The sequence below is a fragment of the Lepidochelys kempii genome, chromosome 7 (genome assembly GCF_965140265.1).
Source record: "Lepidochelys kempii isolate rLepKem1 chromosome 7, rLepKem1.hap2, whole genome shotgun sequence".
NCBI classification, from domain to species: Eukaryota; Metazoa; Chordata; order Testudines; family Cheloniidae; genus Lepidochelys; species Lepidochelys kempii.
Window position 1 is genome coordinate 53,392,462 of NC_133262.1, and position 14,806 is coordinate 53,407,267.

Genomic DNA, 14,806 nt, shown 5'->3' on the forward strand with positions numbered 1-14,806 from the left:
AACAGTTCCATTTCCTTCAAGAGCAGCAGCCACTAATTTCCCAGCCTAAGCAAAGGCAGAACCCAACTGAGTTTAGATCAAAGAGAAGCAGCATTTGTTGATAATTTGCAGAATGGAGAGAAGACAGAAATAAACAGGATTTCCGCCTAATGTGGATACTATTGAAGGAGCCTTTAGACCAGTGATACTCAGATCTCAGTGTTTCAGGAGCCAAATTAGCAATCAACATTACCCAGAAGAGCCACAGTAGTGTAAATTCATTGTTTCATTTACTACAGCACTATATATTCATATTTAGTATAATTATTCTCACTGCAAAATGACTGACCAAGTAATGTTATTTTATCAACTACAATTGGTTAATAACATAGGAAAATCATCTTGATTGGTTAATAACTTAGACTGGCTAATATTTAAATCACACAGTGTTTTAGTATAATGTACTGCAAAGAGTTGCAGAAGACACATTTAAGAGCCACTTGTGGCTCGTGAGCCACAGCCTGAGTATCACTACTTTAGACTATCCCTAAACTTTAAGTCACAAGATCTGGATTATATGCAAGGTCATCTGCATTAACAAGTTAGAAAGCTGTCTGGACTCTGATAGCCTGTGAGATATGCAGCATCTTTACACGGTGTCTCATCTAGAGCTGTGCAAATAATGGCTTTTTCAGGTCACTGGCAATTTGGAACAATTAAAAAAAATAGTTTCAGGTCTATCCAAAAACGAAATTTTTCAAATTTTTCAGCAAATTCAAAAATTAAAAGGTTTGGGTTAAATGAAATGTTTTGCTTTGATTTAGAGAATTTTGTTTTTTTTTTAATTGTTTAAAATAAATTTGAAGGAAATTTCAAAATAAATGTCTTAACTTTTTCAGCATATTTGTTTGTGGCTTCTTTCCCACAACATGAATTTGTGAAACATTTTGGCATTATGGAAGCTGCACTTTTTAGCCAAAAAAGGTTTTAGATGAAAATTTTTGCCTATATCTAATCTCACTAGAGAGAAAATCCCTGATCCCCAGCACATATTAGTGCTTAGATACCAACATGACTGATCATAGAGAAATAGGTTGGGAGGTCTTTCTTCTATGTAGTAACATCTTCAGAAACAAGGAAAGATGTTAGTTTCCCTACTGTGTTGTCAAATACACATTCACTTTTGTCTGTCATTCCCAGCTTCTCTAGACCCATTTGAAGTTCATAGACCACAGAAAATGCTAACTTGCTCCATGTTCCCAATACAAAACATGCATTGACTTGCCAGTGAAAGGTGTCTTCAGTGATGGATTTCTCTTTTCCTTTACTGAGTCATTGTTTCTGGCTAAATGAACATTCTGATGTATTCTTCAACTCCATTGTCTTGCAGTATTTCTTCTCATTACATTTCTATTAACAGGCCTTTTGCGAGTGGAAGGATTCTTGGTCACCTGTTCTGGCCCAGCTTCAGCAACATATCAATTACCCCTTCTGTGCTCTGGGGATGTAAGCTGCACCCATGTAAGCCTGAGTAAAGGTCTTTGTGTAGGCAGCTGCAAGAACACTGTTGGGATAGAGGAGGAGATACAGAGTTCCCCAGCAACCTGCAAACAGGCTTGCTCTAGCTACTGAGCCAGGCTGTAGGCAGAGATAGGGACCATGACCAGGGGTGCCAGAACATGGGGAACCAGGGGGCCATGACCCCGCCCCCCCCCCACTTTTAAAAGTGGGAGGTCTATGCACTCACAATTTTTACCAGTGGTAAGGGCAAGCAATGGGTGGTGGGTGGGGTGGTAAGGAGCAAGCAGGGGGCAGGGTCTTGTGGGGGGGGAAGAGGTGGTGTGGGAGCAGAGCCTCAGGGGAAGAGGCAGTGTGAAGGCAGGGCCTCAGGGGAGGGGCTCAGGGAGAAGGGGCAGGGGCTTGAGGGGAAGGGTGGCATGGGGGGGGCAGGGCAACAGTTCAGGTGCTGGTGCCCCTTCCCTTTTAGGAAGCCACTGCTACTCCTGGCCATAACCACTGCAGCTACTGATCCAAGTGTTCAAAGATCCAAACCCCACACCAGAGCCCTTTTCCCCAGCCTGTCCTTAGTTCTGCACTGGGCTATTCTCTCTCCCTACACCTACTCTGTAGCTGCCCATCCGCCATGCAGCAGAACTACAGTTCTGCTATCGATATATTGGGAGACGTCTGGCGCACATCTGGGGCACATTTGCTGAGGGAGTATCATCCCAGAGGAATACAGCATTTGCATTTAAAAAGAAGGCAGAATTATAAAGACAAAACCCTATTAAATATTAGGCACCAGAGAGACAGACATAGTTAATTTTTCCTATCTTAAGTGCTTTGTGTCAGGGACTATTTTGGACTGTATGTCTGTACAGCACCTGGCACAATTGGGCCTCTAGGAGCTACCATAACATAAATAATAAACAAAGAGATTTCAACATCAATCCAGAGATGGTGGTGCACAGCATAAGGATGACACATTTTGACAATATAAGCCTGTATTTTCAAGGATGTATTATCTCCAGGGACCCAGCATTGAGGAATTCCTGCAGAAATAACAATGTCTTTTTGTAAATACAATGTATTTTATTTCCCCAAAAATGTAACACCAAAGAAATGTAAACTAATGGCAAGCCAGGCTAACTCACTCTGCTCTTCAGCCTTCTCAAGTGGGTGGCCCACATACAGACATTTATAAGTCTGTCTACTGCCCCCAAGCTAGTGGAGCTGGTCCTTTAGCTCAACCAGGACCAGCTCATGCTTTTAGATCAAAAAGTACCAGGTTCCAACCCCTTCAGGGGCATCCATATAAGTTGGTGTCAGAGGCAATTCAGAGACACATGTACAAAACCCTTGGTCTGTTTGCCATGCTTAATGCCAGCCTGAGTTAATGGCTATGTTCGATTTCAAATACTTGGCAATCTAGCTGAAGAAAATTCAACAGGCAAACTTCGTATGAGAACAGTCTCTTCCATGCTAAGCCTAGCCAATAGCTGGGTCTTCAGTCACGTGTCTGTCACAACAGATGACAGCACTTATTTAATTATTTAAATTATTTTATTCACTGAAATAGCCACGTGGGATACCCACTATGCCTTTGTGAGGACCCCAGGGGGCAGAAGTCAGACAGCGTGACTCCAAGCAGATCTCAGGACAACATAAACAATGCAACATGGGGCATTCACTCTAAAAAGGGACAGCAACAGCAGCCAAATATAAGCCACAGACAGGCTGCCTGGCTCTACGTGCTGATGCAACATCTGCTTTATGTTTCTGCTTCTCCACACGAGACAATATGGGCCAGATCCTGAGCTGATGTTAATGGTGGAGAATATGGCCCAATATATTTTCATAACAGGGCTTATTCTGAGCCCTATGAAATCTTCATTAGGTGGAGGATACAAATATTTAGCTATCATTGTTGGGAGAGAAGGGGTACATTAAACTATTTCAGCTCTCTCCAGCCTGGATCCAATATCTGTGTTCAAGCACATGTAAAAGAGTATAAAATTCCTAGCTACAACCAGCTATCTATCGTGAATCAAACTCCTCTGGGTAAATAAACCACCGGCTAAGTTGGTCCCTTTGTGGGGCAGAGGGAAATACACAGCAATGGCTGGTAACTCCAGGACTTTCAACTCATTGTTTCCTACCAATCATCCCACTGTAGGGACTTGCCTTTGGGAGCAAGGCCTGCAAAAAGCTGTTTTGGCAGCAAGGGAAGCATAAAGAATGCCCAGGCAACAAAGGTCTCATCAATGGGGCTGTTCACATGATGCAAGTTAAGCTTGTGCTTAAATGTTTTGCTGCACTGGGGCCTGAATTCTCCCTGCCATTCCAATTGGCTGAGAGATTCCTCCTCATTTCCTGTCCTAAACTACTAACAGCTGCTCCATTCCAGAGGTGGATTCATTTCTCTGTACAAATGATCCTGGCATATAAATTTTCTACACCACGGGGTGAAAGATACTATATAAATATAAAAAAAACCTTAGGTGTATATTGCAGAAAAATCTTGGGTGGTAGGAAAATGTGAAAGTTAGACCACCTCTGCAATAAATCTTTGAACATTATAATGACTTCATTATTTAATGCACCTAGCTCTTTAACCCTGAATGTTTTTTAGGAAAGACGTTGAGCTGGAAAATTAAATATATCGAGAGAAACACAGTAAAATGGAGTCAAGGACTCCATACAATTGACCGAATTTTGCAGTTTTCATTTTCTGTGTGAGTGCCTTTTGTGAAGCCAGGTCGACACTAAAAAGTTAGGTCAAACCCGCCACATTGCTCAGGGGTGTGAAAAATCCACACTCTGAACAATGTAGTTAAGCTGACCTAAGCCGCAGTGTAGACGGTGCTAGGCCGATGGAAGAATTCTTCCTTTGACCTCACGACCATCTCTCCGCGAGGTGGATTGACTACGGTGATGGGAGAGTCACTCCCTTTGCTGTAGTGAAGGGCGATACTGAAGCAGCAGTGCAGCTGCAGCGCAGCAGCTGTAGTGATTGAAGCATAGACATAGCCTGAAATTCTTTAATTTAAAGGGGAAAGCACTATACGCTCGTGTCTACACATTTCACTGAGGGCCTGATCAAAAACCCACTATGAGTCTTTCCACTGACATCACTCTTTAGAAAGGCTTCATTGAGTCCAAGCTTGTGCAACTGTAAGAGTTTCACACATAATGTGAGCCAGCGCTGAAGGTCCCATGCTGTTGAAACTGTCAAGTCCCTCTTTAGGAAAACTGGTACCAGAACTGCAAGCAGACTGTGAATTCAGTGGAATCACTGATCTTGGCATCAGTTGGGATATAAACCCATAATTAAGAAGAAACACTTTTCAATGGAAGAGATTCTGGGTATAAAAATAGAACGGTAATTAAAGGAAACAAGTTTGCCAAAAGTGAATGAAGAAGGAGGGGCAAACTAATTACAATCTGACCTAGAAAAATGATGTTTCACACATTCCCCAAACTTATTAGCATTTCTGGAATTTAATTAATATAATACGCATTTAGTGTGTGTTCACTGTGAAGTTAATCAATGTTATAAGCTGAATTCACAAATAGGTCAGGTGGCAGGAGTGAAATGCGTGGCTGGTAGGAATCAGCATGTTCCACAGACTGCAGTTTGCGAAGCTGATTTATACCGGGCGAGGCTCTGAGCGTTAGGTTTTATTACAAACCAGGCAGCAAGCAGTAGCTATGGTCCCGAATCAGGAAAGCACTCAAGGATATGCTTCAAGTTTAGCATGTGCTTGAAGCTTTCCTAAATCAGGCTCACAGTTACTACTGCTGGTCTCCAAGGTGCTTAAAGTTAAGCATGGGTTTAGTCTCACTGACTTTAAAGTTAAGCAGCCGCTTAAGTGCTTTCATGAATGGAGACTGTTTTCCAGAATTGGAGCGCCTATGTCCTTTATATATATATATATATATATATATATATATATATACACACAGTAGTAGTAGTGTTTACACATACACTACTACCACTGTGCAGGTATACATGTAACCCCACACCTCTGGGTGGTGCTCTGTCCTCTCCAGTGGCACTGAGACATACTTAGAGATTAATGAGTCTGTTCTACAGACTTAACTAAGGGCCATGTGGCTTTTAGCTCACGCAGTAAAGGCACATGCACTAAGCTCCAGGTTTGAGCCTGCCCACTGACAACCAGGGTTTGTCGGTGTTACATATACAAGAGCACTTTAAATCAGTGGTGCTCCAGAAGGTGGGATCCATCTTATCAATTTTATAGATAGAGAAAGTAGTTCAGCAAAACCAGAAATAGAACCCCCCTTTCCTTCCTTCCAGAATCCTGCGCTAGCCAGTAGACAGTGCTACCTCTCCAGCAGACCTTAAATAATGCCTTTACTGAAATGTGAAAAAAATAGCAGCAAAAGCTTCTGCTGTACAAATTTAAGACATGATGGCAGGTAATGAATTCCCAAGGGTATAAGCCAGAAGTTTCTGATCTTAAATGTGCCTACATCTACATGTCACATGTACTAGTTTCTTGCCAGCACCCCCATACCTCTAGGCAGACTTTTAAAGATTTCTTCATCCCTTTTAGAGCAGCAGCCGTGTTAGTCTGTATCCGCAAAAAGAAAAGGAGTACTTGTGGCACCTTGGAGACTAACAAATTTATTTGAGCATAAGCTTTCATGAGCTACAGCTCACCTCATCAGATGCATGCAGTGGAAAATACAGTGGGGACATTTTATATACACAGAGAACACAGAGCAATGCCCCTCTGCCATGTACATTGGCCAAACTGGACAGTCTCTACATAAAAGAATAAATGGACACAAATCAGATGTCAAGAATTATAACATTCAAAAACCAGTCGGAGAACACTTCAGTCTCTCTGGTCACTCGATTACAGACCTAAAAGTGGCAATTCTTCAACAAAAAAACTTCAAAAACAGACTCCAACGAGAGACTGCTGAATTGGAATTAATTTGCAAACTGGACACCATTAACTTAAGCTTGAATAAAGACTGGGAGTGGATGTGTCATTACACAAAGTAAAACTATTTCCCCATGTTTATTCCTTCTCTCCCCTCCGCCCCCCACTGTTCCTCACACATTCTTGTCAACTGCTGGAAATGGCCCACCTTGATTATCACTACAAAAGGTTTTTTTTCTCTCCTGCTGGTAATAGCTCACCTTACCTGATCACTCTTGTTACAGTGTGTATGGTAACACCCATTATTTCATGTTCTCTGTGTATATAAAATCTCCCTACTGTATTTTCCACTGCATGCATCCGATGAAGTGAGCTGTAGCTCACGAAAGCTTATGCTCAAATAAATTTGTTAGTCTCTAAGATACCACAAGTCCTCCTTTTCTTTCATCCCTTTTAGTGTCAGCACATTTCTTCCAAGACCACAGCTCTTTCCCTACTTGGTGTGGAAAAGAGAGTGGTGGAGTCCTAGTTAGAAGGAATGCAGATATGCGGTGACTACTTCTGTACAACATGTCTCTGGATTATCTCACGTTTCAAACATTCCAGGATCTCTCCCTACAATAGCAATACATAACAAATAACTCATTAATAGTTCAGTGTAAGGATACGTGCTTTTAAGTCACTGGAGTGCTGTAGAATCTGGCCCTGTGGTAGGAATCTCATTAATTAGTTATTTTGGGTGACGGGTTGTTTCCTTGGTTGTATACTGGTTTAGAAGCCTGGACTGAGATTTGTATGGCCACAAGGGATTCAAATACCCAGCTCCTACTACGTGGGCATCAAAATCCACTAGACAACTTTGCAAGTCTCAGCCTGAAAGGGACAATGCTGGTTAAAAAAACTATTTTTAAAAACCAAGGTTTCCTTCCCTTGTGAGTAGTGACACCTCCACTTATTCAACTAGGACTTTTTGTATGTAAATTGCCAACCCCACACGTTCAAAAAATCACGAGTCAGGTGACCCAAAAATCATGAGATTGGCTTAAAAATCATGAGGCCTTTTAAAGGCGAGCAATACTTCCCAACACACCTGACCTGCAGTATGTTCCATGTATCCTGTGCCTTACTGTAGGCCTTGCTTTCCACATGGAGCTTGATCCTGGAGCCCTGAGCACTGTGTCCATGACCCAGCAAAGTTCTTAAGCACGTGGTTAATTTGCAGCCAGTGGGAATGCTCCAAGCACAGGGGTAGTCCCATTGGTTTGAAGCTAAGCATGTGTTTAAGAGCTTTGCTGGATCAGAGTCCCAGTACTTGGTACCTTGTAGGATGGAGTCCTTGGTACCACTTAATTTCTCTTCACATTGTGTTACATAAAAGGAAGAAAAAGAATATCAAAATACTAAAGAGAGTGTTGACTTAACCCAGTCCACCAGCTCTCTCACAACTTGCCATTCCTCCCCATCTTGAAATACATATGAAAATAAGTAGATCATTATTTTTATTTTAAGAGTTAACATCCTGCCACTGCCCCAGAGGGCATTATGCTCAGCATCCTATGAATGAGCGGCATGCAAGAACTGTAAATAAGCAATGTATAAGACAGCCTCGCAAAGGTTCATACAAAACAATGGTTTCCCTCCACTCCTCAGAAAACAGCAGAGATACAGTGGCAAAGCTTCACTTACCAAAGGAACTGCATGCAGTGTAGAGCCCTGGCTGGCATATCATGATGTATCACCACAAATAATTTAAACTACAATTGTTAAAATAAATTAACAAAGCACGTTTTGAGTGATGCAGCATCTTGTTGGTTTTATTCCTTCTTTTCTTTTTAAAAACATGGTGCATGTTCAATTGGAAAATTCAGCGATTTGTAACAGGAACAGACATCCCATTTGATTTCATGCAAATCAGCACAGCTCCACTGCACCGAGTAATAGAAGTCAAATAAGAAATGTAAACTTGAACATTAGGATTGCCACCTGTCTGATTTTCACCCGGACAATCTGGGTTTCAGCTTGTGTGTCCAAGTGCCATTTGACAAGCCCTGATGTCCATTTTTTTAAAATCTTTGGAAAAGGTGGTAGCCCTAAGCGTAAGGAAGGAGGCAGAACAGCAACAGCAGCCGCTGCCTCTGGGGCCAGGCTGTTCATGCCTCTAGTGGCAGCATGTGGCCTTGTACAGCCCACAGGTGGCAGGTAATGCAGCCTCGGCTGTGCTGGTGAAGACCCTGCAAGCGATAAGGGTGGGACCCTAGAGGAAGAGGCAGAGAAGGGGTGTGGCCTCAGGGGATGAGGGGACAGGGCCTTGGGGGAAGAGGCAGGGCAAAGCTTTGGGGGTCCAGTTACCAGCCATTACAAAGATGGCAACCCTATTGAATGTGCTGATTCAAGATCTTTGGGATGTTTCCGGATGAAGACATCTTTCAGCAATGAACTTTACACTGAACAAATGGCACCAGCAGTGCGAGTTAATTCAGCACAAAGTACTTAAAATGAACATCTTAAAAGTGACGGAACACAGATCTACATTTGGTCACCTTTCCCATTAAGATGAAGACAAATGTTACAGCTAAAATATCTGGGATCTTGTGCTGGAAAAGGGACTTTGATGCAGTTGAAACATTTGACAGACTGACAGCCCTGCAGACTCAACTCCTTCATTCAATTTCAGAGAGTACAAGAGCATGGGGGGGTGGGATAGCTCAGTGGTTCGAGCATTGGCCTGCTAAACTCAGGGTTGTGAGTTTGATCCTTGAGGGGGCCATTTAGAGATCTGGGGCAAAAATTGGGGATTGGTCCTGCTTTGAGCAGGGGGTTGGACTAGATGACCTCCTGATGACCAGATGGTCAGATCTTTCTGCTGTTATGCCCTGCCCTGACAAGCAATGGCCTCCTTTAGATCATAGAGGACAGTTCAGTGTCCATGGATCACTCCATTTCTGGCTGAAGCAGCCAACAAAGGTCAGCAGGTAGCACCAGCTGGGAAAATGGCAGGCAGATGGATCCCTCTTCACAAGGAAATGGACTGGAACCACTGAATCCCATTTCACAGGGATTCCCGCCCCCGTGACGTCCAGTCCCCTGAACCTTGTGTCTCTAATAGAACAGGAGGAGGTAAGTTCATGATTTGCTTTGCATAGACTACGCACTCAGAATTGGAAGCAGCTTTATATCGCTTGACAAGATCCCTTTGGGTAAGAGTTCTGTTCTTCCTGGTAGCTAAAAACACCCCGTTCCAGGACAGCAGATTTTACATCAGTGTAATTTGGCACCTAGTTATTCTGACCCTGTCATGCCTGTCCTCTAACTTCTGTGCTTGGTAGCTAGATGAGATGATTGTGGAGTTAGCTGTCAGTACAATTGGAGATACAATGCTAAAGTCTCCATAGTGTAGGGGAAGTTGTGTGTCATGCCTGTCTGTGTGCCACATGTACACAACCACATCACAGGCTCAAATATCAGACCAAGAAATTAGAGATGTAAAAGCAGACCCTGAACTGTTTTAATCATATCGTGTATTTATATTAGCGAGAGAGTCCCAAGACACAGCCGTCTGAAGCATTGGGATCTGAGGTTTTGTTCAGATCCACCTGATATATGTAACTGCTCCCATCACACAGGCTCCCAGAGCACCGTACAAACTGACGCTGATGTTTACACAAGGGGACACGTCATGTACAACTGAAGTGCTGCCTCCTCTGGAATGAAAGCAGGACATAACTAACAGCACGCAGCAACACTGAACAGTTTGGGGGACCTGATGTTACTGAGGCTGTAGGGGGAATTTAGGCAGGGAGAATGTAATTAGCAGGAATTCAATTTGGACAGAGTTAACGAGAGGAAGTGAAGTTAAAGACACCAGGTTATACCCTCTGCTCTTGCAAAAAGCGCCCTGGGATCCTTAAAGGCCACATAAAGGGGGTCGGGAGGATGTCAGTTTTCCATTTCACTTCATAAATTGTACATATTGGATTCATTGGGTCCCAGTTGTTTCGAGGCCACTTGGAGTATCTTCTTGTGCCTAAAATCAACGGACGCCTTGGATTTGGGGGCAAACCAATCATTCTGAACAAACAGATCTAACCATGGCTGCAGATTCCAGAAGCCCTAAGAGTTCCCAGTTTTAAAGCCATGGACTCATTGCACTAGCCACAGGCTTTAGATGCAGCACCTTTCCAGGGACACGGTCACACTAAACTGCATGTTCACTGCAGTGAATGGCACCCTATAAATACAATGGATTAGATACCGCGAGCAGAGCCAGTCAGGCTTCTTTGGACATTACCTCGTACAGATGTTGATGAGAGCTCTCAAGTTACACAACCACTAATAATGAAGGAGACAACACTTACCATCGTCTAGATTTTAAGCAGAAATGCACCCAAACCACAATGTTCAGATCCAGATACAAACTCCGCTGATGGCTGGGGTGGGGGAAGGGTGTTGATTCAGGCCCAGTTCTAATTTCACAGTGAAATTCACAAATAAAGCAACCATCTAATAATACTATTTATATCTAGACAGTGGGGTCCATTAGAATAGCAACATTTACTAACTGTCACCACACCACAATATCTGAAATGCACCCAAACCACAAAGTTACTGTCTCAGGTACAGGGAAATACACCACTATCTCCAATCACATGCTGTGCTAACTGCTAGCAAACCCCGGTTTTCTAACAGCGACCAACATGTAGCACTACATTTCCCACTGCGCTGCACAAACATTTATCTACTCATCTGCACATTACCCCTTTTTAAGGTAGGTAATGTGCAGATCACCACTTCACACAGAGATGGGGAAACAGACACAGACCCCAATTCTGAACTGTAGCTAAACTCCACTCAGCTGGCACAGGATGTGGGGGGTCAAGGGAACCAGATTTGGGGTGGAACCCTCTGGTCCCCGCAACATAAGATGCTGGAGCACCCTGAGGGTTGCTCTAACTCTGGCACAGCTGCAACAACTCCGCGGGGCCACTGCAAGAGCTAAGGCCAACCTGAGGGCAGAGGTACTCCATGTCTCTCCTGGCACACCCCTGACATGCTCCTCGGTCAGGCGCTGCAAGGGGAGGTGGAGTAGAGTCATTCTGCTGGGTCTTTGCCACCTAGGCAACGATCCTATGTCAGAGGAATTCCCAGGGGCTGTTCATCTGGCTTTACAGAGAGCGCAGTTTGCACAAAGAGGCCGCAGCAGAACCCCAGAATGATGGCCAAAGCCATACAACAAGCCAGTGGCCCAGGAGGGAACAGAACCAGGTGTCTTGACTGCCTGTCCTACACTCAGTCCAACAGACCATGCTGCCTCTTATAGCAGCTGCAAGAATGGAATCAAGAACCCAGAGGCTACCTATATGCCCAGTACTGGAGATGCCCTAGGAAAGGAGGTCTCAGCTGGGTGCAGGTCTAAAATGAGATGCTCTTAGAGGATGCAGGCTAAATTCTGATCTCCGATTACAAGTTCCTTCAGGAACAGCAGAACATCCAACTCAAAACCCACTTTTAAATTCACATCATTCTCATTCTTCCAGCCCAATAACCAGACTAATGTACGGCCTAGAAGATTTAGTAAGTGAAAGACAAAAAACAAACACACTTGCCATGAGGCCAATCAGTATGGGCCTGTGCCAAAGCACCAGATTTTTTCCCATCACTTTGATTTTAGAAACAGGCCCAAGTTGCAAAATTTGGGTATTGACTTTGGTCACCCACCAGAGGCTGGCAGGGAGGAGGCAGAAATCCAGGCCAGGATTCCTCCATCTCCAGTAATCAGAACATAGATCCATTGCAAAGCCATCTAGAGAACTCTTTTCCTCAAACTGTAGCTTGTGATACACCAACAGAACTGGGAGTTAACCTGTGTCACCCCAGCTAACATGGCATTAAGCTAGCAGGAATACTACATAAAGTCCTGGGAGTGCTAAGCCGCCAGCCGATTACTAGTCAGAAATCAGACTTGTCCTTACCTTGGATCAGGCTTTTCAGTTAAAGGTGCCATTTGCTGGGTCCCCCTTCAACCCCCAGTTTGAACTCCAGAGATGAGGTGTGAAAGAGTTAATTAGGATTTGCTCTGTGCAACTCAGCTGCTCAGTTCACTGAAGTGTAACAAGAGGTTTGGGGAGGCCTTTCTCTCTCTGGCACCCTTAAACACTTTGCTCCTCCCACCTCTGTGCTTTAATTAGCCAGCAGGCTCTTAATCATGTCAGCCTGTCACTTGGCTTGCTCACAATCAACCTCCTCCTCCCGCCTGCCTGGCATTCCTTCGCCCTTGACATCATGCAGACACTGAAAGTTCCAGCAGATCCACGTGGGGGAGAAAGGGCGCTCAGTGGGGGAGGGTAGGAGAGTAGGATAGGGATGCACTGGGGAAGAAACGTGATGGATGAAACTTTATAAAATAGTTGGGTAAAACACATGGAAAGCGCTGTGTAAAACAACAACACACCAAAGCAGCATGTGCCTGTCCATGAGGGAACATTTTCATTCACATCTGGCTATAGGCACTGGAGATCCTTTTACAATGAGTAGGATCGCAGGGATTGGCTAATGTTTCCGCAATTGGCAGAGTTAGGTCTGTAGTATAAATACCTGATATGATAGAGAGAGAAACGATCAGCTTGAGAGTGAGAGAGATTAAGCCCAGGAGCTTGGGAACCACAGCCATGTCGGGGCATCCGTGGAGGGCAGAGTCCCAAAAGGAATGCAGGCTGGCTGAGCCAGGATTCCCCTGGGGGTCCCAAAGAGGAACAGATGCTGGAGTGGGAGTGGTGCCAACCTTGATAAGGTGTAGTGTGTGCTCCCCTGGGCCAGCTGGTAAGGAAGGAGGGTGGGACAATGGCGTCACCCTCTTTCAGCAGCAATTCATTCAGTGCATGCATACAGGGAACAAAAAGACTGGGACTGTGGCATCCTGTTTCCAGAGCTTGGGTTAAATGACTTGTCCAAGGCCACAGAGGAGGTCAGTGACAAGTCCAACCTGGGGTAGAACCTGGGGTTCTTGGCTCCTCATCCTGCCTTTATCAGCAGACCATCTATTCCAGTCCAGCAGTTTTCAAATGGCACAGGCATTCGTGCTGGAGCTCCATGGTTGCATGACTGGGATTCTAGGCTCCGTCTCTCCCTTACACCTCTGGAGCTCATTGCACTGCCCTATCTCCCATTCAGCTGTGTGCTCTCTCATCTGCAGCCAACCTTGGGCTGCTCCAAACCCGTCTCTTGAGTCTGAAGTGCTACAAACCATGCTGCGGACAGAACATTCACAAATATCTGGAAGGCAAGGGTTTCCCCAGGGACCAGCATAAAGACTAGGCTAAGAAAGCATCACTAATGGAGAGAAGGTTGCTGACTGTAGAGGAACACAGGCCAAGGAAATCTAACTTCAGATCCTTCTGGTACATAAAATGTTAGCGAGGGGTCTGAACAAAAGCCTAGAGGTGAAAACACACATGCACTTTAGGGCTGTTTGAAATCTAGATCCAGCTTCAGATTTTGCTGCTCAAGCCCTTCTCTATTTTCCAGCCTAGCTGGTTAGCATCCCTATCCACAGCCTCCGGACAGCTGAGCTGGTACAGCTAACATCCTGGTCTGGTAAATGAGCACAAGTACATGAGGAGGCTGGTAAGCACTGTTCTAGTTTACTTATGTATTTAGTATTGATCATACACCTCACGATGGTTGATCGGTGTTCTCAGTTATTTTACCAGTATCAGAGAGGAGCCCAGTACTCAGAATTCACACCTGGATTTCAAATGACCTAATGTTTGGAGGATTTTGGTTGGGCCCATTATACAGATGAGGCCATTTGCAAAATTCAGATCTGGCTGTAGGTTTAGATCACAAATATGCTGACATTCAGGTGTGTCTGGGTTGAGGGAGGGAGTTAATTCAGGCCTATCTACAGTCAGACTAAAGGATGATAGAAAGCGCTCCCCACTACAGGGGAAAAAACCTGATTTCACTAGCAAAACCAGAAAGGCTGACAAAATACAAGGAATAGCCTCCAAAGTAAATGGTGCACACTAGTAGTTCAGATTAGATTCACTGCATATTGTTTACATGTCACAAAATAACAAGGAGACCTGCTAAACTGATCTTGGATACTCTCCTCCAAGTCTATTTCTGGTGTCCCCGGCCACACGAGAAGGTCTGTCATGTCAGTGCAAAGCCTACTGCCTGCTGAATACTAGGGGTTTGTAAACAAGCCCCAGACAGTTTGTCGTCAGGTAGGAAAAAAGGAGCAATGTTAAAATGTCAAGAGAGCATAAGTTGAACTCTGTGTAACACGAATGGATAGAGAACGCAAAAAGGATGCAGGAGAGAGTCTCACTAGAGAGGGGCCTGGGAGGCAAAGTTTGGATCTTGATTCAAAGTTCAGGGGGGTTCAGATCAAGGGCTGGGATTTGAGTCCA

At 44.4% G+C, this 14,806-nt stretch overlaps 1 protein-coding gene across 50 annotated transcripts in view; it reads right to left on the reverse strand.

Annotated features, from left to right (window-relative positions):
• SORBS1 (sorbin and SH3 domain containing 1) overlaps nt 1-14,806 on the reverse strand; it is a 263,699-nt gene that overhangs the window by 98,550 nt on the left and 150,343 nt on the right. The window contains exon 3 of one of the 50 annotated variants that reach the window (XM_073352770.1): nt 1,265-1,490. The exons of 48 other annotated variants lie outside the window; for them this stretch is intronic. The gene's annotated coding sequence lies outside the window, so the exon portion shown is untranslated. Of the gene's footprint in view, nt 1-1,264; nt 1,544-14,806 lie in introns of all 50 variants that reach the window. One more of the 50 variants, XM_073352769.1, reaches the window with a different exon arrangement.